The sequence below is a fragment of the Heterocephalus glaber genome, unplaced genomic scaffold, assembly GCF_053883595.1.
Source record: "Heterocephalus glaber isolate CG9 unplaced genomic scaffold, H.glaber_assembly_v1.0 deba00001497, whole genome shotgun sequence".
NCBI lineage: Eukaryota > Metazoa > Chordata > Mammalia > Rodentia > Bathyergidae > Heterocephalus > Heterocephalus glaber.
The window spans coordinates 33,252,570-33,275,374 of record NW_028258320.1 but is presented as its reverse complement, the minus strand read 5'-3'; the positions used below and the strand labels follow the sequence as shown (position 1 = coordinate 33,275,374).

Below are 22,805 nucleotides of genomic sequence, written 5' to 3'. Positions count from 1 at the left end.
AGATTTAGCTCAGTGATTCCGCTGCCTGCCTCAAAAGCGCAAGGTCCTGAGTTCAATCCCCGATACAAAACAAACAAACAAATAAAAAACCAAATATAAACCAATCTTTTTCTAAATGAGAAGTTTAAAAGATGTCATCTACTCTCAATCTAATACGAATATCTTCCCTACTTTGATAAGCAAAATTATCTTGCTTAATTTCCCACATGCTTTGAGGATGTTGCTTCCTGTAACTTATCCAAAGGAGAAATTTCTTTCCCTGTCAAATACTGAGGACTTTCAAACATGAAGATACCTGATGTGGTTTATAAAATGAACTTCACTGACCAAGATGGAATTCTTATCTCCCTCAGCATGCCTGAACTTTCTAAACTTTAGACAGGTTTCTTAATAATTATAGGTCTTCAATCTCCTTTTTCTTAGAGTATTTATTTTAGAAAACTTCTAGTTGTCAATTCTGCCTTTTTTGGAATGTATGTAAATCTTCTTACAGTCTCTTGATTCACAACTCAGGAAATTTCTTCCTGGAATATCTGGGAACTATTGTTTTTAAAAGGAAACCATTGAAAGACTTAGTACCTGAGGTCCCCAGTTTCTGTGAGGGGGTGACGATACCAATCTCTTGAGGGTTCTTTTGCTTGATTCAGACAGAAATCCCAAATCAGTAAAGTACATCTCTGCTAGTGGCCTTGAGATCATCAGATGCCCCCAGATAATGTTGAATGCCATTGGTTGATACTTCCAGCTGTTGTCCCTACCTCTGCCAGCTTCTACTATTCAAAACCAGCTTGTACTGGATGCCATCCATTGATGACTGTTCTCCACTGGTGATCTTTGTTGGTTGGCTGGTCTCTGAATCTCTTCAGGTCTAGCAGCCTCTAGTGTTCATTGCTCTTTCTTTTAAAGTGACCACACTCTCCACACTACTCAGGATAAAACATTGAGCAGCAGAAACTTCCAAGCCCACACTATACAAGAAATACATCATGAGGGCATTTATAAGACTATCTGATTGAGACTTTATCTTAACAGGACTCAGAGCATCAGGACGGAGTGGTCAGTACACTAGAGGGAGCCTTCCTAGACAGACCTGAGAAGTGCTAGGGGAATGCTGCCTATACAGTTGCAAGCCTATGTTGAATCCAAGTGTAGGTTTGTGATTGTTTCAAGGTATGTGGTGTCCAGAAGAGCCCAGCTGTCATGGCAGAAAGGGAGCTATTTAATTGACAGCTATCTCTTCTTCTGGAAAAATGAAAGGCTGAAACCAGCAAATCTCTAAATTGGCTAGTTATGTTTACCACAGTTTATTAGTGTTTTAGAAGGTTGGAGATGTTAATACTATGCCCAGATCCTTTCTGCCTTGATTGTGATCATGTTATGATGGTTCTCCCACTGCTTTTTCAGGACCTGGAGCAGTGGAGGTGGGAGAAGGGCACAATGGCAGGCAGCCCAACTATACTTCTGGTCACAGTATTCTGGCCTGGAGTGCAGCTGTGAAACAACCTCAGGCATCATAGGAGGACACAGGTAAGAGAAAGGTTGTCCCAGTGCACATTTCGGGGCCAAAGGGAGAATGAGGGAAACAAGGGAGAGAGGTGAGATAGTTGTGACTGTGATATCTCATGCCTGTGACAAATGGGAGAGGAATGAAACCACCCCAGCAAGCTAGTGCAAGATAACTAGGCACAGACTTTATTCACTTGGGTACAGGTTGACTGAGGGATAAAAAGCCATTAGTGGTGAATAAAGAAAAAGCAGAAAGCTTTATAGGGGATTGGGAAAGGATCTGGCACATCTCTCATGTACAGGTTCTAGAGCAAATATTTGTGGTTGGGGGTCCATCCAGTGGTCAAGGCAGAGATACGGATGTTATCAGGTAACTTGGCACTGTGGAAGATGTGCTGGCTGTACTTTGTAGTCTTACCTCTTTTCTATAACATCCTGTTCTGTTTCTATCCACCTGGAGATGACACAGCCTGAATCTGCCGTGTGTTTTGCTGAGGGCTGCAGTTTATTGTATCTGCTAAAACTGTATCTTGGAATTAAGCAACATATTCATTAACCAGATCATGGTCAGTTCAAGCCTGACAGTGCCTCTCTGCCTGGCAGAGGGAAAAGATGAGGGTCAGGGACTTGTCATCTAATTTCTGTGGGCACCAATGAGCAAACACAGATGGTCTAATCAAGGAGACAAACATCTGCATACTCAGGAATAACCCCATGTTCTGAATACATCCCACCCATCTACCTTTCCTGCACCCCAGCTCAGCATCTCGAGCACCTTTTCACCAGGTTATGTCAGCATTTAAACTCTCTCACTTTTTGTTTCCATGAAATTTAGTTCCATTTCTGCCTCATTAGCAGTAGTTTTGAATAAAGACTTTTTTCCTTGTTTTACTTTGTATAGTTAAAATTTTCCTTTAACAACATACATTTCATATGTATTCTATTATTAACTAGTTGTGAGACCCAAGGACAGTGTGTTTCAACTCTTCAGATCACCTTTAGTAAAAGAGGAAAAAGACCTGGGGATGTGGCTCAGTTGTACAAGGCTCATTTCACATGTGTGAAGCTCTGGATACAATTTCCACCCCCTCCTCCCAAATAAGGTGAAAAGTAAAATAGAAAAAAAGAGAGACAGAGAAGATACTTCCCAGGATCTCATAGGGTTATTCTGACAATAAATTATATCAGTTAATCTTTTTAATGATTAGGGTTAGGCCATGTACCCTTCATAAGGTGTTAGGGTGATATGATGTATTCCTAAAGCAAAATTTCAGTGTTACTGCCAGCAGAAGAAGAATGAACCATGGGTAGATAAGAACATGTTAGTTAATGATATTGTTAGTAATATTATTGATTTACTATTACTACTACCAGTATGGAGAAGTTATTCTACCACAATGAATAAGGAAAATTCTCTATCACAAGACTTTACTATTTTGTTTAAGTTAAACATCTAATCATATGCACAAGAGATATTATAGACTCAACTATAAAAGACATTCTTGCTTTTTAAGGTTCTGCTACATTCCACCAAGTAGTTTCAAAGTGACTGAAAATCTTGTTGCATTTTTTGCTTCAATAACATCTGGAAATATCGGAAACAAAATGCTGTGTAAACGTCAAGAGCTCTTTATTTTAATATTGCCTTTGTCAGTCAGTGTCCATATTTGCTTGGAGAAGTTAATACTCAGTCTCAAAGTCTTCATCTGTGAAAAAATACAGTTGTAATAGCTTAAATGATACATATATGTATTTATAAACATAAACATATATATATATTTAGTTGCTTTGATTCTCTTTAGGGGACACTCATATTTTCTAAAAAGATTATACATGAAGCCATGTTTAAAAGTAAGTCTTTTCAGTATTTTCTGTATAAAGCATTAATGACAATAAGTCCCACGTAACTCTTATTACTGTTTTTACTCTTATCTGCCTTATCTTATAAAAATTACACTATCTTTTTCTATGAATTTGAGATGCATTGGCAAGCTATACATTTCTTATTTTTCTTCTACTGTGGTTCATCTCTTTGATCATTATTTCCTACAGCTTCATTAAAAGCACTCAAGTATTTTATGATTACTGAAGTATTTTATGGTGGTTCCTTTCAAGCTGACAGTTTGTGCATCTAGTAAAATGATGAAATAGGATTACCATCAAGTTGACAATAAACAACAAAAAAGGCATGCATTCCAACTGAACACATAATAGTTCAAGTTTAAGCTACAAAATTGGGTTAATATATGATAGTACCTTCAATTTATCAAACAACCACTTATTTTTAATTCAGTAATTATTTGATGAGTATATACTATGTGCCTGAAAATAGGCAAAACACAGTTTTTATAATCTTCATGGTGTTTGGAGACTAACGGAGGCAGACAGTAGAGAAAAATAAATTTCAGGGAATAATTTCACTGCAATCATAGTAAGTAGTATAAAGACTTGTAGTTCAATGAAAATATTTTTTTAGAGGCATTAAACCAATTACGTATAGAACAAAAGGTTTCTTTAAGTGACTTATATTTTAAATTTCAGACTTAGGTAGTTGTAAGTAGAGATAGGTTGTTATGGTTTAAATTTGAAGTATCTTCCAGGTTCATGTATTGAGTACTTGATTCCCAGTGCAGCACCCTGCACTGGTAGGACCTAGAGAGATAATTTGATCTTGAGGGTGCTAAGCTCATAATGGACAAATCCATTGAAAAGTTAATTAACTAAATGGACTATTAGGAGGCAGGCTCTCATTAGAGGAAGTAGGTCACTGGGGTGTGCTTTGAAGGGTGTATTTTTTCTTTGTCTCTCTCCAACTCTATCTGCTTCCTGACTTCTGTGACATAAAGAGCTTTTGCCATAAAGTTCCTGACTTGGAGCCAAAAGACCATGAACTGAAACCTCTGAAAATGTGAGCAAAAATAAGTCTTTCCTCCTTTTAATTGTTTTTCCTCATGTATTTGGTCACAGTGATAAAAATCTGACTAATATACAAACACACACGTACACATGTGGATACTCACATGTACACTGGTAGGTTTCATTACTCTTGAGTCAAATGTATACTGAGTTTCATGTTCTTTCAAATTTTAGAAGTTCTATTTATTATCTAGTCAAACACTAAAATCTGAAATATAATTTCAAGACAATCTCTTACTAAGTATCAAACTAATTTAGGAAAGAAGTATAGTTCATGTCACAAAAGAAATAGTTTAATGAATGCTCATGCTAATAATTTAATGGTGATGGATGGAACAAGGAGTACCTGTGAAAAATCAACTGGATTTTGACTATTGATCAAAAAATTAAAAGTTGCATTTAAAGGGGCCGCCACCCCTGTCCTGGCTGGTAGGGAGGGAGGTGGAGAAGGAGCATGGGGCCGTTGCTGTCTGCAGTTCTAGGCTTGTAGCTGTTACACTAACCTGGCTGCAACCCATATCCAGCTGTCCTCATGGACCCCAGTGATTTCACCAGTCCATTTGACCTGTTGACCCTGCCAGAGAAGCCCCTGGCTGGAGATCTTCCAGTAGACATGGAATTTGGAGAGGATTTGCTGGAATCCCAGACTGCCCCAGTTCAAGGATGCCCCCCCCCCGGTCCTTCTCCATCCTCAGGAGCCCTAGACCTGCTTAATACCCCTGCTGGCCTGGAAAAAGACCCTGGCATAGTACTGGATGGAACCACTGAGCTTCTGGGGCTGGGGAGCTGCTCTATAAAGCCCACTACCCCCAGACGTGGACCATAGTCCTGAGGGGACCTTTTCATGGGATTCAGGGGATCAGACCCTAGAGCCTGGACAAGGTAGCCAGACCCCTGAGGAGGTGCCACCTGATCCAGGGGCTGGGGCAAATCCCTCTTCACCAGAGGGGCTACTAGAGCCTTTGGCTCCAGATTCTCCAATAACCCTGCAGTCCCCCCATTTTGAAGAGGAGGAGACAACTTCCATAGCTACAAGGAAAAGGGGCTCCCTTGGGCAGGAGGAGGAGCTTCCCCAAGGGCAGCCACAGAGCCCAAATGGCCCCCTAGTCCTTCACTGGGAGAGACTCTGGGGGATGGAATCAGCAGTTCTCAGACCAAACCTGGGGTCTCTAGCCCTGCTGCACATCCATCCTTGCCAGATGGCCTGACTGGGAAGGCGAGTGAGAAGCCACATGAGAGGAAAAAAAGTGAGCGCTAGAAGAGCAGAGCCTCCAAAACCTGAGGTTGTGGAGTCCACTGAGAGCATTCCAGTGTCAGATCAGGATTCTGATGCCATGGTAGACGATCCCAATGATGAGGACTTTGTGCCATTCCGGCCCCGCCGCTCTCCTCGCATGTCCCTACGCTCAAGTGTGGCACAAAGGTCCGGGAGCTCTTCGATGGGCACCAAGATGACTTGTTCATATTGCCAAACACCGCTGCAGAAGGGGCAGAAGGCTTATCAGCGCAAGGGGCTGCTCCAGCTCTTTTGCTCTTCATCTTGTCTCACTACTTTTTCCAAGAAGCCCTCGGGCAAAAAGACCTGTACCTTCTGCAAGAAGGAGATCTGGAACACCAAGGAGTCAGTCGTGGCAGAAACTGGTTCGAGAGGCTCCTTCCATGAGTTGTGCACGTCTGTCTGTCTCTCCCTATATGAGGCAGAGCAGCAGCGCCCAATTCCCCAGTCGGGGGATCCTGCTGATGCCACTAGCTGCAGCATATGCCAGAAGACTGGAGAGGTCCTGCATGAGGTCAGCAATGGCAGCGTGGTGCACCGACTCCTCAGCGATTCTTGCTTCTCCAAATTCCGGGCCAACAAGGGACTGAAAACCAACTGTTGTGACCAGTGCGGGGCTTACATCTATACCAAGACCGGGAGTCCTGGCCCGGAGCTCCTCTTACACAGGGCCAACAAAAGCGGTTCCAACAAAAGCAGTTCCGCAGCAGGACGTGCTTGGGGGCATACAAGAAGGTGGGGCTGAGGGAGTAGTGCTTAGAGGGGTGTGGAAGGGGGTGTGGTTCTTGGGTGATAAATAAAGGTGCCTGATGGATCAGAGGGCTGGGAGAAATAAAACAAATAAAGGGGGCTTCAATTGTATCTGTTACGTTTTATTTTTGAAGCTGGCTGGTGGACACACAGGTCTTTGTTATATCATCACCTATTCTTTTTTGTATGCCTGAACTATTTCATGTTTAAAAAATTTAAAAAATAAAAGTGAAGGGACAAAAAAAATTTAAAAGTTTCCAAGTAAGAATAATATATAAAGTAGCATATTTGTATAGCAATCAGCTATAGAGTAGCTTTATTAATATTAATAATTACTTTGTAAAACATTATAGGACTATTTTAAAATCAAAATGGTACAGGTTTGTCCTAAGCTACAGTCCAAAAAGAACTCAGAGAGACAGAGAGAGAGAGACAGAGAGAGAGAGAGAGAGAGAGAGATCATATGGCAAGAAAGTAAAGATATAGACTTTCTAAACAGTTCATTGGCCTCTTTTTGGTAAGTACATTAAAAGTTGATGCATAATGGGGGAAATATTTACCCCAAAATGGCAAGTACTAGTTGAAATAGCACAATGAATATTTGTTAAAATGCCAACTTTTGCCCTCTAAAAAAGCTTTTGATGAATGTTGTGCTCCTAGATTTCTGTAAAATAGTTTACAAGCTCCAAATGAGAGGAAAGTGTGTATGACAGACTAGAAACACAAAAAGTGACTACTTATGAAAGAGGTCATTTGTATGGCTAAAAATGCCAAACCTTTCAATATAAAGCTACAATTTATTGTTTCATTCAATGGATGTACTTATATTCACCTGTGGATATTAGAGGAAGCTATAACTGCCAGCTAAGCATTAGAGAAATTATTTTTTTTCTTGAAACAGTTAACCTCTTTATTCTGCCATTTCCCATAGAATAAGTTCAATAAATCAGTTATCACTTTCACAGTCACTGCAAAGTCCATTGCCCTTTTGTAATATAAGAATACAACCTCAACAGGGCTTGGTGCCACACACTTGTGATTCTAGCAGTCAGGAGCCTGAGACAGGAGGATTGCCCCGGGAGTTCAAGGCCACCCTGGGCTACATAGTGAGTTCAAGGCCAGTCTGAACTACATAGCAAGACCCTATCTCAAAAAATGAAAAATTATATGATTTCACTTCAATTCCACACTGACATGTTATGAGAAAATTGTAAGAGAATTACTACAAGCTCCTGTTACCACACTTACGTATCTATTGTATTTGTATTTGTATTTGTATTTGTATTTGTATTTGTATATATAACCGCTTTTCCTGTTATCAGGGGTGAAAGTCCATACTACATGCCAATCTCCCTAAACTCAGGAAATAGAATTTTTGTGAAAGAAAAAAGGTTTATTCACAGCCAGCTCAGAGGGAGATAGGATGCCTTTGTGGCCTCAAATGTCCAGCTCTCTACGATCAGTTGTGCAAAGTTTGACTTTTAGTCCTCAGAATACAAAAAGGAATGAGTTGTTAGTGAGAGAGGATTTGGAAAGGGAGGAAGCTCCATTGAAAGCATTATTTTTGGGAAGCAGTTCTCTTATATTCCTATCATAATCAATAAATATTCATGTTTAGATTTTAAAGTCTGCATACAGGAATACGTCCATTCATATTGATTCAGAAAGCTGCCCCTTTGAAAATTTGTCCTTGATATCAAAACCACAAATATTGTCCTCTTTATCTTCCTCCAAATTATATGGATATTCTGTATGCATTTTTAATTTTTCTAATTTTTGGTTGACCTCACATCTCCTTGACAGCAAGTGCTGTTTGTTGTTTTTCATCATACTGTGTAGTTCAAATTCCAAAAATATTCTTTTATTCACTATCTGTATAATTCTCTCTTTATGTTTGTTCTTGAACTCAATCTAAAGGGATGTCAGTCTCCACCATTTAATTGAAATACCTCTTATTAGGGTTCCCAGTCTACATTTCTATAATGGTCAAATCTCAAGCTTTATCTTACTTATTCAATCAATAACATTTTACACATTTGGTTTCACTTTTATTTTCAACAGTTTTTTACCTAGCCTATCAGGTGATTATATTATTGTAATTCCTCTATGTCACCATTGGCTAATCATTCTCAATTTGTCTTCATTGGGTCTCTTATACTATTCAGATGTTGCATGCTATTTTTGAAGGATATTTGCATGAATAACAAAATACCGAGAATTTAATAAGAAAAAAATTACAACTTGAAATCCAAATTTTACAAATATAAGACATGCAAAGTTCTGAAAAACTAAAACCCCCAATGAGAAGATAAACCAATCAATCAAAAATTACTTAGATTAGATTTAGATGTGGGAATACAAGGACATTAGTAATTTATTAAAATAATATTCTTTAGAGTAAAAAAGTTGAATATAGAACTGGGAGATGTGGAATATTCACACATTCAACTTATATAACTAAAAACTTCCTATGTGTGAAATGAAAACATAAGATTTTAACATGTGAGCTAAAAATAAAATGAATAACACATTTTGTGATGGAGGAAAAAAAATCATAAATGTAAGTACATGCTAATTACCCAAACCAAATATTTTGGTAAATTTTTATTCAAAGAAAAGAGTTTTAATGAGCTATGGGAAAAGATCAAGTAGCAGAATATGTGTTTAATCAGAATCCATGAAGAGAAAAAGAGAAATTAGGACAGAACCAGAGCAAAGGAGATCAATAAGGATAGGAGAAATGTGAACAGTACCATCAACCATTTTGACCTCGTTAATATTTTTAAAACATTTCAGCTAACATTATCAAAATATCAAGTACTTTCAAGTGCATACAGATAATTCATTCAAAAATTACAAGTTTTGACCTTTATGATAAGTTTAAGTTTCAAAAGTTTAAATTATCTAAGAATATCATGTACAATTGAATTAAATTCGAAATCAATATTGTGGGGGGCCTTGCCCCCCCGCTAGAACTCTTGAGTGCCTTTTACGGACATATCCGGGCCTGCTGCAAATCTACCCGGCAACAAGGAAGTAGCCCCAGTACACTCCTCTTGCTCCTCCCCTCTAGCCCTACGGTATATATGTTGTAGCAGCTTCCGCAATAAACGAGACTTGATCAGAAACCTGTCTTGTCTCCATCTCTCGTGTCCCCCGTCCCCTCTCATCCTCGCTCCCCCTCTAGGGTCTCCGTTGACTTACCCACGGGCCGGGACAAGTGGCGCCCAACATGGGGCCAGAGAACGGGGGATCCAGTGAAGGACGCTGCTCAGGGGCCCTAAGATTAAGATTGAGGAACAAAGAGCACACTCGACACAGGAGAGGCTTGCAATTGATGTAGACCTGCCGTCTTTTTCGCACCTCGGTAAGTTGAGCAGCGATTATGGGACAGGGCATTAGTCAGCACGAATTGTTTGTGCAAGGTCTCAAGGAGACATTACAGGCATGAGGGGTAAAGGTTACAGTCAAACAATTGCTGAAATTTTTTGATTATATTAAAGATCTCTGTCCCTGGTTCCCTGCTGAGGGAACCATTGACGAAAAGAGATGGAAAAGGGTAGGGGAAGCTCTTCAGGATTACTATGCTGCTTGTGGACCCGGAAAGGTCCCGATTGCGGCGTTCTCATATTGGAATTTGATCAATGATATTATTTCCCAAAAAAGGAGGGACCCACTGGTAGCTCAAGCTATCCAGGTTGGGGAGATAGCCCTCCGTACGGGTGAGGATCCAACGCCTCCAGGCGGCTCCGACGCAGTCTCCCGGGACGCCAATATGGCGCCGGGACCCAGGCCCGTTAAGGCCACGACTTCCTCGCCAGACGAGGAGGAGGACTTGATGTCCTTTGACAGTGACGATGATCCCGCCCCCGACGGACGTAACGCTCCCTCGGACCAATCCCAGACGGCCACGATCCCTGCCAAGCCCTATAAGGCAAAGCTTCGCCGGACCCCCGCCTCCTCTCCTTCCGCTCCTGCTTCCGAAGCAGCCCCACCCCTGCGGGAGGTTCCGCCCCTATATCCCTCCCTTCAAGCCTATCGCTGCCCGCCTCCACTCCCAGATCCGCCCCAACATGGCTCCGGGACTGACGAGTCTGCGGGGGGGGGGGGGGCACTGCGGGGAGGCTCTGAGTGCCCCCCTCCTTACATTCCTCCGGGCCCCAACACTCCTGCTCTGGCATATCCTGTTGTTGATCCCCAAAAGGAACTCCGGGACAAGATAAAATTTCTAAAAGTACAAATAAGATTAGAAAAGGAACATCAAGAACTTCTTACCCAGCTTGAAGGCTTAAGAACAGGCAAAGCCCATAAAAATGTCCGTAGAGAAGACAAACTTAAGCCACGACCCCCCGTTAGAGGGGCGGCCCCTAGGGTGCCATCTGGGTCGGGAGTATCCCTGAAACTTAAAAATGCAGAAGCCTTTCCCATAACTAAAACTACTGATGCACAGAGACAGGCGTGAAGACACCACAGTGGTTTCGATTTTAAGGTCGTTAAAAAATTTAAAACGGCCGCAGCTCAATAAGGGGCCACTGCACCTTACACCACGGCCATTTTAAAATCGGTGGCAAAAAATTGGCTCACCCCAATTGATTGGCAGACTCTGGCCCTCGCCACCCTTACAGGAGGTGATTATTTATTATGGAAATCTAAATATGTTAAAAATTGCCGAGAAACTGCTAGGCGCAATGCTCAGGCGGGGAATGGATGGGTGCTTGACATGCTCCTTGTGGAGGGGGCCTACGCCACCAACGACCAACAAATACAATTTGATGCGGGGTTATATGCCCAGATTCAGACCGCCGCCACTAGGGCCTGGAAAAAGCTCCCCTCCAAAGGAGACGTGAGTGCCTCCCTCACTAACATTCGGCAGGGCCCAGACGAGCCGTTTGCGGACTTTGTCCACCGCCTTCTCACGGTGGTAGGCCAAATTTTTGGGAGCGCAGAAACCGGGACAGATTTTGTTAAACAGCTTGCTTTTAAAAATGCAAATGCTGCTTGCCAGGCCGCCATCCGCCCTTATAAAAAAAAAAAACAAAAAACAAAAAACTGATCTCTTAGGTTACATTCGCCTTTGCTCAGAAATTGGGACCTCCTACCAACAGGGACTTGCTATGGCTGTTGCCATACAGGGTTACACCATACAGGGTTACACGGTCAAACAGTTTTTGTCACGCAGCCCAGGCAACAAATGTTTCCTGTGCGAGACAACGGGTTGTTTTGCCAAAGAATGTCAGGCCCCTAGGGCGTCGGCCCCTAGGGCCACACCTCCGGGGCCTTGCCCTCCATACAATAAAGGGAGACATTGGGCAAATAAATACAAGTCCATGACTGACGCTCAAGGCTGGCCCCTCCCGCTTGTCCATAACCTGGACCAGGGAAATGGGAAAGGGGGCCAGCCCCGGGCCCCCGCACCCAAACAAATTTACGGGGTACTCAATTTTGCTCCAACAAACAACAATCCATTTCAGACCTCTTCAGAACAACAACGGGAAGTGCCAGACTGGACCTCAGTTCCACCGCCCACACAGTATTGACTCCAAAAATAGGGGTACAGGCCCCCCCGACAGGGGTCTTTGGACCCCTACCTAAAGAGACCTTTGGGCTTGTAATAGACAAGAGCAACAGCACTATGGATGGGCTGCTGATCTATCCGGGGGTGATTGATAGTGATTATTCCGGAGAGATTAGAGTTATGGTTTCTTCCCCCAAAGTCATTAACACCATTCAATCAGGCCGAAGATTTGCTCAATTGTTACTCCTTCCCCTTCTCTCTACCTCTAATAAGGCTCTTAACAATGCCCGAGGCAGCCAAGGATTCGGCTCATCTGATGTCTACTGGTCGGAGATGCTTTCAGCCCAGAAGCCTCTCATGACCTTGTGGTTAGATGGGAGACAGTTTTCTGGATTGGTAGACACTGGTGCTGATGTAACTATCATCAAGGGAAAAAATTGGCCTCAGGCGTGGCCATGAAAAGACACCCTCACCCATCTCAGGGGTATAGGTCAGAGTCAAAATCCTAAACAAAGTGCCAAAGATCTGACCTGGAGAGACCAAGATGGTAATCAGGGCACCATTCAACCTTATATCATCTCAGGGTTACCCATTAATCTATGGGGGAGAGACCTATTATCACAAATGGGGATGATTATTTCTAGCCCTAATGAAATTGTCACTATGCAGATGTTTAAAAATGGGTACATTCCAGGCAAAAGGCTAGGTAAACACTCTACAGGTATTGTGCAGCCCATTGAGCCAGTCCTTTGTAGCTTCAGCTATTCAGGCCGTACGTAAATCTTGGGCCCAAATGTATGTTATACACTATATGGATGTCACACATTACCCTAAATTTGGAAATCTTAAATATATACATGTCAACATTAATACATATAGTGGATTTGTATTTGCCACCCTACAATCCGGGGAGGCTACTAAACATGTAATTGCCCACCTTCTAGTTGCCTTCTCAGTACTTGGATGTCCACAGCAAATTAAGACAGACAATGGTCCAGGCTATACCAGTTCTGGCTTCTCAAAGTTTTACAAACAATTAGAAATAACACACATAACGGGAATCCCATATAATCCACAGGGACAAGGCATTATAAAAAGAGCCAACCTCATACTCAAAATTACATTAGATAAAATAAAAAGAGGGGAATGGTACCCTATCAAGGGGTCACCTAGAAACCTGATATCACATGCACTATTTATTCTTAACTTCTTAAATTTGGATGCCAAAGGATTATCTGCAGCCAACCGTTTCTGGCAACCAGAGATGCAAAAACAATTTGCCTCTGTGATGTGGAGAGACCCCCTGGACCACTCATGGCATGGGCCTGACCCCGTACTCGTTTGGGGCCGAGGGTCAGTGTGTGTTTACTCCAAGAAAATGAAGTCAGCCAGGTGGCTTCCAGAACGCCTCGTGAAACAAGTTGACAGGGGTGTTGATGACGCTGATGACCTACCAGTGTCCAACTCCAACTAGGCAGTGATGGCGCCTTCGATTGCAATCTAATAATCATAGAGAAAATAGTATGATCTAGTTTGGCCAACTATATTTGGGTGCACCCTAATTTTATACACTGTCTCATATGTTTGTCTATTGTCTGTTGTTTGTGTTCGTACAGTTGAGCTCAATGTTTCCCTTCCTCTTCAAAGGATATTTGCCTATTGTTAAATTGACTTATAGATAAATATTATTAAACTAAAGACATGCTTTTCTTCCCAGGTTGTTAATTGATCAAAGTACCACTGAAATTTATTTTATGAAAGTGACGTGCATTGTCACCCACACGCAACAATCAAATTGCAATCAACAGTTATAAAATAAAAAGATATATATTCTTAATTGTTTGTCAAAACGATTATAGATGGGAACTCCCTTTGATGAATATAGAAGTGGCCACCCAGAAAATGATTATTCTGGTCTTAATTCATTAAAGGGACCCCCTAGTAAATTTTATATTATATAATCTTATGGGAGACATATCACAATGAATATTATCTAAATATATTATAAATTGATTGTATTGGTTGTCCTTGATATTTAAGCACTGAATACCTTGTTACAAAATGTTTATATTGGTTAAGTTCTGAATATGTTATTGTAGTATGTCCACATTGGTTATCTTCAAAAGCTTAATCAGGTTAGCCTAACTCTCTTATCTACAGCCCAGCCTTGTTTACATCACAGGATGAAATTTTGCTTACAGGGTAAAGAGATGACATCCCTGAATCTGTTGCATGGTCTGTTGCTGTTCCTGGCCACCACAGGCCCCAATTCATGTATCTGATGGTGGCGGGCCTTCAGATCAGCTCAGGGAAGAGCAAATACAAAACAACTGGAGACTATCATCCAAGAGATATACCCCTCCCTAAATTATCATCCACTGGCCCTTCCCAAACCTCGAGGCCCAGACCCTGACACCCAAACCCTGAGTGTCCTGGAGGCCACTTATCATTTGATCAATACATCCAACCCAGCCTTTGCTGCGGATTGTTGGCTATGCTTGACCCTTGGCACAGCCCTGCCCCTCGCCTTGCCAGTTGTCTACCAAACTGACTATGCCAGCAGTTCTAGTTACAATTGCAGTTTTTCTCTGCCCTTCAGGGTCCAACCAGTACAGTTCAATGCCTCAGTTTGTTATCTAAATTCGGGCCACAACAATAGCTTCGATATACGTGTTGGAGTCCAAAATTTCTCTCTCTGCTCGGTAGTGCTTAATGGCCCTGCCGCCATTTGCCCTGCCCTGGGTCACGTGCTCGTCTGTGGAGGGAGCTTGGCATTCACCTCCCTCCCCACTAATTGGACTGGGCTGTGCGTGGTGGCCACTGTCCTCCCGGACATCTCCCTTATTCCTGGAGATGAGCCAGTGCCCTTGCCCAGCTTTGACTATATCGCTGGGCGACATAAAAGGGCCGTCTCACTGGTCCCCTTGCTCGTGGGGCTAGGGGTGTCCGGTGCCCTTGCCACTGGCTCTGCTGGCATCAGGGTGGCATTACACTCCTATGCCAAATTATCCAACCAATTGATTAATGATGTTCAAGCTCTCTCCAACACTCTTACAGATATACAAGATCAGATTGATTCTCTGGCTGAGGTGGTCCTTCAAAATAGAAGGGGTCTGGACCTCCTCATGGCGGAACAAGGAGGGATTTGCATAGCCCTAAATGAATATTGTTGTTTCTATGCCAATAAATCTGAGATCGTCAGGAAAAAAATTTGCGAACTTCAGGAAGATCTAAACAGACAACAACAAGAATTCTCCCCAAATCCCCTCTGGACTGGCCTCAATGGTTTCCTCCCTTATCTCCTCCCTTTGCTGGGACCCTTATTGGGTTTACTTCTGCTCATTTCCTTGGGGCCCATAATATACAACAAAATCATGGCCTTCCTTAGAGCCCGGGTAGAGACAATAAAAACAGCGCCCATACAGGTCTACTATAATAGATTGGCAATGGCTGACCAGGACGAATGTCGGACCATCGATTAGGTCCTTGCCGTGGCGAAGTGTTCTCGCCCCAACTGGTGAGAGGGCTGGCAAGCCAATGACGGGCAACTGAGCAAGCGTGCCATGCTGTGAAAAGGCCCTCGTGCACCGCCTAAGACAGGTGCCAGAGCTTTATTTCCCTGGTTCACCGATGACGGGTAAGGTACACGGTGCAGACACGTATGTTGCTCTGACCCAAGACAGGCTCAGCCCCCGCAGGCTTGGCTCTCCTGACGCCTTTCTAAAATTATAATTTTAAAGGGAGGACCTGTGGGGGGCCTTGCCCCCCCGCTAGAACTCTTGAGTGCCTTTTACGGACATATCCGGGCCTGCTGCAAATCTACCTGGCAACAAGGAAGTAGCCCCAGTACCCTCCTCTTGCTCCTCCCCTCTAGCCCTACGGTATATATGTTGTAGCAGCTTCCGCAATAAACGAGACTTGATCAGAAACCTGTCTTGTCTCCATCTCTCCTGTCCCCCGTCCCCTCTCATCCTCGCTCCCCCTCTAGGGTCTCCGTTGACTTACCCGCGGGCCGGGACACAATATCATTTAAAATATCCAGAAAACATCTCAAAACATTGAAATTAAATAAGACTCCTAAGTAAGCTATGAGTCAAAGAATCCAAAAAGGAAATAATGAGATGTTTGTTCAAACTGAATGAAGATGAAAATATGTTACATCAAAAAAATTGGAAAGTTATTAGATGGAAATTTATATCTTGAATTTCTTTATAAGAAAAGAAGTCAATCAATGAATTTAGCTGTCACTATCAGATATTGAACAGAACAAATTATACCTAAAGGAAACAGAAATGAAGTAAAAAATGAAAATTAGGCTCAAGTTGATGTAGCATAAATCAAAAAGCAATATTATATTTGGGAACACCAATAAAGTTTATGAATCTATAATGAACTTACAGGGGAAAAAAAAGAGACACAAATTGCAAATATCAGGAATGAGAAAACTGATACTACTAAATATTCTGGTAAAAACATAATTGAGGGAATTGTATTTTCAACTAATTATGAGAGTAAATTTAACTTAGAAAAAAATGTATAAATTACTTTAATTATACAAACTACCTAGCTCAATCAAAAGAAGACATACTATCTGAATAGCCTTATAATCATTACAGAATTTAAATCTTTATTAGCAGCTATCTCCAAAAGAAAATCCCATGGTCATGTAGCTTCACTCATGAAACCTATCATTTAAGAAATAAATACCCATAAATACCAATTTTTAAAACATGGATCTGCTCAATGCACACAAAAGTTACACACTTGAAAAATTTAACATCAGTTTGTGATTGAAACTATAAGCAAACTAATAACAACATGGAATATTCCTCAATCTAGAAATAGCATCTACACCCCCCACACACACTCCCTATGAATGTCACACTTGATATTTTTCCCCTAAAATCAAGAAAAATTCAGAAATCTTCACCCATTTTTATTTAACATTTTTTCTAGATCATCTATTCAATGCAATGTGGCAAGAAAAAGAACTAAAAACCATCCATATTGGAAAACAAAAATGTTACTATCTTTTTTTTTTCTTTTCAAAAATATGGAATGCTTCACGAATTTGCATGTCATCCTTGCGCAGGGGCCATGCTAATCTTCTCTGTATCATTCCAATTTTAGTATATGTGCTGCCGAAGTGAGCACAATGTTACTATCTTTACTGTCTTATGATGAAATCTACATGAACACTACCAAAAACGAAACTACTTGAGTTTTATGGTTTAGCAAGGTTCAGGAAATAAAATATATACAAACATAAATTGTAGGTGACCTAGACAGGCTTGAGGCAGGGTGAGGACCCCCCCACACCAGGCACGCCCATCAGCCACCAGTTTGGCCTAGCAGCCCTGCCCCCACTTCCCCCCACCCCAACTCTGGCCTTTTGGCTGTGCAGCTACTTGTTTCCACACTACTGAGGCATAGAGGGACATACAAGCCATTGTCCTGAGGTGCAGAAGTGAACAACAGAGAGAGGGCCTCTGATGAAAACAAGCCCACTGGAAAAGTGAAGAGAATCTCTGCAAAAAAGGCACACCAGACCACTGTGCTTGGTAAGTTGGAGGGATCATCACCTCCCATCTGAACCTAGACTATTTTCAGGGGAAAGACAGGTGGAACCTGTACTAGAACTTTGCAGAGTTCAACCCTGCAGGAGGACAGGGAGCTCAATTTGAGATTTGCAGCCAGAAATCTGCCTGAATCTCACGAGTCTGGGACTAGCTTGCTGAGACTCATTGACTTATAACTGCACACTGCTGCCCACATTGTCTATTGTGATAGGACAGACATACCCTGAAGGAAGCCCTTCATTTATATCTTTTATTCATTATTTTCAAAATTACCGCTATTTTTTTTGCTCTTATTTTTAATTTTTTTCTATTCTTTAAAAATTTTTATTTTCTCTTTTTTCTTTCTCTTCTATTTTCTTTTTCTTGCTCTCTGCCTTGTTCCTTTGCTTTCCCACATTGTTCTTCATTTCCCCTTTGTGTTCCTGTTCTGGGCCTAATTTATATTTCTTCTTTATTTGTCTTTTCTTCTCTTTCCTTCTCTGGCCTGAGCTCTTCAGCCTCACTGCTAACATTCCCCTATCCTTCCACTACCTATTCCTCCCTCCCCAATTCCTTCTAACTCTCCATCCTGAAGGGTAAAGTTCCTATATTGAAGAGTTTATCCAATATAAGCATATGTTGGGTTGGTCCTTGATATTGATTTAATTCACACAGTTAAAGTTGATAGATTAATAACTACCACAAATTGTCATTTTCTAAGATGTACTTGATGCTATGGTGTTCCTGATTGTATCACTTGGGCTAAGGTGTTGTGATTGAGCTAATCAGTTTTCCTTCCTGGTATGATGAAAATGAGATAGACTCAGAGCAATTAGAGATTCAAAACCTAAAGACCAGCTATATCTGGAAGACACCCCTGAGAAGCAATCATTCCATAAGGGTTCTAAATACATTTACAAAGATACTTACAATAAGCAACTTCAAAATATCAACCCAGGAACTAAACCAAGGACAGTACCAAAAACAAAAATGAGAAGTCATTTAAGCAAGTCACAAAATCAGACTTCAACCCAACAAAAGGCAAATTCTGGGGGAAATGAGGTAGAAAAGTCTGATAAACAACCACCTGGGCACCCTAAACTGATAGCACAGGAAATAACAAAAGAGATGAATGAGGCTCTAGAAAAATTCAAAACAGAAATAATCTCCCAGATAACTACAGAGATGGTGAGTAGAGTGAAAGACATGATTAGAGGATCTAGAACAGAAGCAGATAAAAAATAGATGAGCTCAGAAACATGCTAGAAGCCATGAATGCCCAGAATAAGAAAGAAATGGAAACCATGATCACCCAAAGTAAGAAAGAAATGGAATCCATGAAACAGATTCAAACAGGTATTCAGAAGATTAAAAATTCCATTGAAACCATATAGAGCAGATTAAGAGAATCTGAAGATAAAATATCAGATGTAGAAGACAGGATTGTGGGTAAGGACCATGAAAACAGAGATTTCTTCAAAATAGTAAGGGACCATTAGAAATCAATCCAGCAACTGCTAGATGATGGAAAGAAAAATAACATAAGACTGATAGGAGTCCACAAAAAAGCAAGAGAAAGTGCAAGTGACATAAAAAGAACTGTTTACAGAAGTAATAGTGGAAAACTTCCTAGACAGAGGTGGAGAATTGGACATACAGGTAAGTGAGGCATATAGAACTCAAACTAGCCATGATCAAAAAAAATCAACACCTAGACATATAATAGTCAAGATCTCAGAAAACCAAAAGAAGAACAAAATCCTACATGCAGTTAGAGAAAAGAAACAAATCTCCTATAAAGGAAAGCCCATCAGAATCACAGCAGACTTCTCAACACAAAACTTCAAATCAAGGAGAGTCTGGAGTGAAGTATTTCAAGCCCTAAAAAAAAATAACTTCCAACCTAGACTGTTATATCCTGCAAAATTATCTTTCAAAACCGATGGGGAAATTGGATACTTCCATGACAAAGAACGCCTGAGAAATTTCATGAACACCAAACCAGCACTCCATACAATTCTAAGCAATATCCTAGAAAAAGACAAAAAAGATCACAACTCCATGAGGCCCAACAGAGGAAAGCAACTAGGCAAAGTAAGAAACTAAAGGGAAAGGGGGAAAAAAAAGAAATAAAAGAGCCAACAACAGTAAAACATCATGACAAGGATGAGTCAACATCTATCAATTATAACTCTCAATGTAAATGGCTTCAATTCACCAATCAAAAGAAATAGACTGACAGAATGAATTAAGAAGAAAAATCCAGCAATATATATATGCTATATACAAGAAACACACCTAACTCAAAAAGACATTCATAGACTGAAAGTAAACCGATAGAAAACAGTTCTCCACATGACAGGAACCTAGAAAAAAGCAGGGCTAATAATCTTACTTGCAGACAAAATAGACTTCAAACCAAAACTAATTAAGAAAGACAAAGATGATCACTACATCCTTGTGAAGGGAATAATCCAAGAGAAAGAGATGACAATAATAAATATATATATGCACCAAATACAATTGCCCCCAACCATACAAAACAAATATTAATGGACATGAAAACCCAAATAGGTATAAATACAATTGTAGTGGGGGAACTCAATACCCCATTGTCACAAATAGACAGATCATCTAGACAAAAAATTAACAACGAAATTCTAGAAATGAACCAAGGTACTGAACAAATGGACTTAATAGATATTTACAGAGTGTTCCACCCCACAAAATCAAAATACACATTCTTTTCAGCTGCACATAGATCATTCTCCAAAATAGACCACATGCTAGCTCACAGGACATGTCTCAGTCAGTGTAAAAGAATTGAAATTACCCCCTGTATATTATCAGACCACAGTGCAATAAAATTGGAGATCAATAACATAAGAAACTGCAAAACTCCCAGAAACACATGGAAATTTAATAACACCCTCCTGAACAACTGATGGATCACAGAAGAAATTAAAGAAGAAATTAGACAGTTTCTACAAGTAAATGATAATGCCAGTACAACATACAGGAATATATGGGACACAGTGAAAGCAGTTCTAAGCTGGAAATTCATAGCAGTGAATGCCCATATTAGGAAAACAGAGAATTCAGATAAATAACCTAATGCAGAACCTCAAGGCCCTAGAAAAAGAAGAGAATAACAAACTCAAAGCTTGCACAAGAAAGGAAATTATAAAGATCAGAGTAGAAATCAATGCAATGGAGATTAAGAGAACGGTACAAAAAATCAATGAATCAAAGAGTTGACTTTTCAAAAAAAATAAATAAAATTGATAAACCTTCAGCCAACCTTTCAAAAAAAGGAAAGAAAAGGGTCAAATCCATGCAATTATGAACAAAAAAGGTGAATCAAAACAGACCCAGCATAAAACCAGAGGATCATCAATAACTACTTTGGGAAACTCTACTCTAATAAAAAGGAAAACACAGAAGAAATGGACAGATTCCTAGATACATATGAATTGACAAGGTTAAATAAACAAGATATAGAAATTTTAAACACCCCAATGACAATGACTGAAATTGAAAAATGTAGTAAAATATTTACCAGCAAAGAAAAGCGCAGGTCCTGATGGCCTCACTGCTGAATTCTACAAGACATTTAAAGAAGAACTATTGCCATTACTCTTTAAACTCATCAAGGAAATTGAAAGGGAAGAAAGGCTTCCAAATTCATTCCTGGAAGCAAGTGTTACTTTGATTCCAAAACCAGGGAAATAACCAATCCAAAAAGAGAATGACAGACCAATCTCCCTAATGAACATAGATGGAAAAATCCTCAACAAGATGCTGGCAAACAGAATACAGAGGGTCATCAAGATGATCATACACCCTGACCAAGTCGGATTTATCCCAAGGATGCAAGGATGGTTCAATATTCATAAATCAATGAATGTAATACATTATATTAAAAGAGTCAAGGACAAAAACCATATGACCATCTCAATAGATGCAGAAAAGGCATTCCACAAAGTCCAACACACATTCATAATAAAAACCCTACAAAAGATTGGCATGGAAAGTGTTTTTCTCAACCTTATTAAGGCTATCTATGAAAAACCAACAGCCAACATCATACTAAATGGTCAGAAACTCAAAACTTTCATGCTAAAATCAGGAAGAAGATAAGGATGCCCACTATCACCATTCCTGTTCAATATACTTCTGGAAACATTAACCACAGAAATTAAAAAAGAGAAAGAAATAAAAGGAATAAAGATAGGAAAGGAAGAAGTTGAACTGTCATTATTTGATGATGATATGATACTTTACATAGAAGATCCAAAAAACCCAGCCAAAAGACTTCTAGACTTAATTGACAGATTCAGTAGAGTAGGTGGATATAAGGTCAACACTCAGAAATCAATAGCCTTCTTATACACAAATAGCAGACTCATTGAGAGAAAAATAGGGAAACAATTCCTTTTACAATAGCATCCATAAAAATGAAATATCTAGAAATCACTCTAACAAAGAAAGCAAAAGACCTCTGCACTGAAAACTACAGCACTCTGAAAAAGGAGGTTGAGCAGGATATAAGAAAATGGAAAGACATCCCTCATTCCTAGGTAGGAAGAACCAATGTAGTGAAAATGTTCATACTTCCAAAACTAGTATATAGATTCAATGCAATGTCAATTGAAATTCCAACAATATACTTCACAGAAATAGAGAAAACAATCCAAAAATTCATTTGGAACCAGAAGAGACCTAGAATAGCAAAAGCAATTCTAGGCAACAGAGACATGGCTGGGGGTATCACAATCCCCAACTTGAAACTATACTACAAATCTACTGTGGTAAAAACAGCATGGTATTGGCGAAAAAAACAGACCTGTGGCTCAGTGGAATAGATTAGAAGATGCAGAAATAGCTTCAGAATTACTCAACCACCTCTTCTTTGACAAAGGAGCCAACCACTCTCACTGGAGGAAAGATAGCCTCTTTAATAAATGGTGTTGGAAAAACTGGATTTCAACCTGCCAGAGATTAAAACTTGACCAATATCTATCACCATGCACTAAACTAAGATTGAAGTGGATTAAAGATCTAAATTTTAAGACAGAAACACCAAACTTGCTGGAAGATAAGTTAGTTACAACTGTTGAAGACATTGACACAGGAAAAGACTTTATGAACAAAACCTCAATAGCACAGGAACTAGCACAAAGAATCAACAACTGGGATTTCATCTTATTAAAAATCTTCTGCACTGCAAGAGAGACCACCAACAGAGCTAAGAGACAATCTACAATGTGTGAAAAATTTTTTA

At 40.4% G+C, this 22,805-nt stretch overlaps 1 non-coding gene and 1 pseudogene across 1 annotated transcript; one reads left to right on the top strand and one right to left on the bottom strand.

The window, feature by feature from the left end:
• The first annotated feature begins 4,942 nt into the window (after positions 1-4,942).
• LOC101703661 (zinc finger MYM-type protein 3 pseudogene) lies at positions 4,943-6,713 on the top strand (annotated as a pseudogene).
• Positions 6,714-17,010: 10,297 nt separating this feature from the next.
• Positions 17,011-17,117, bottom strand: LOC147825629 (U6 spliceosomal RNA). Its single transcript, XR_015440590.1, has one exon. It is a non-coding gene; the product is annotated as a U6 spliceosomal RNA (small nuclear RNA).
• Between the last annotated feature and the right edge of the window lie 5,688 nt (positions 17,118-22,805).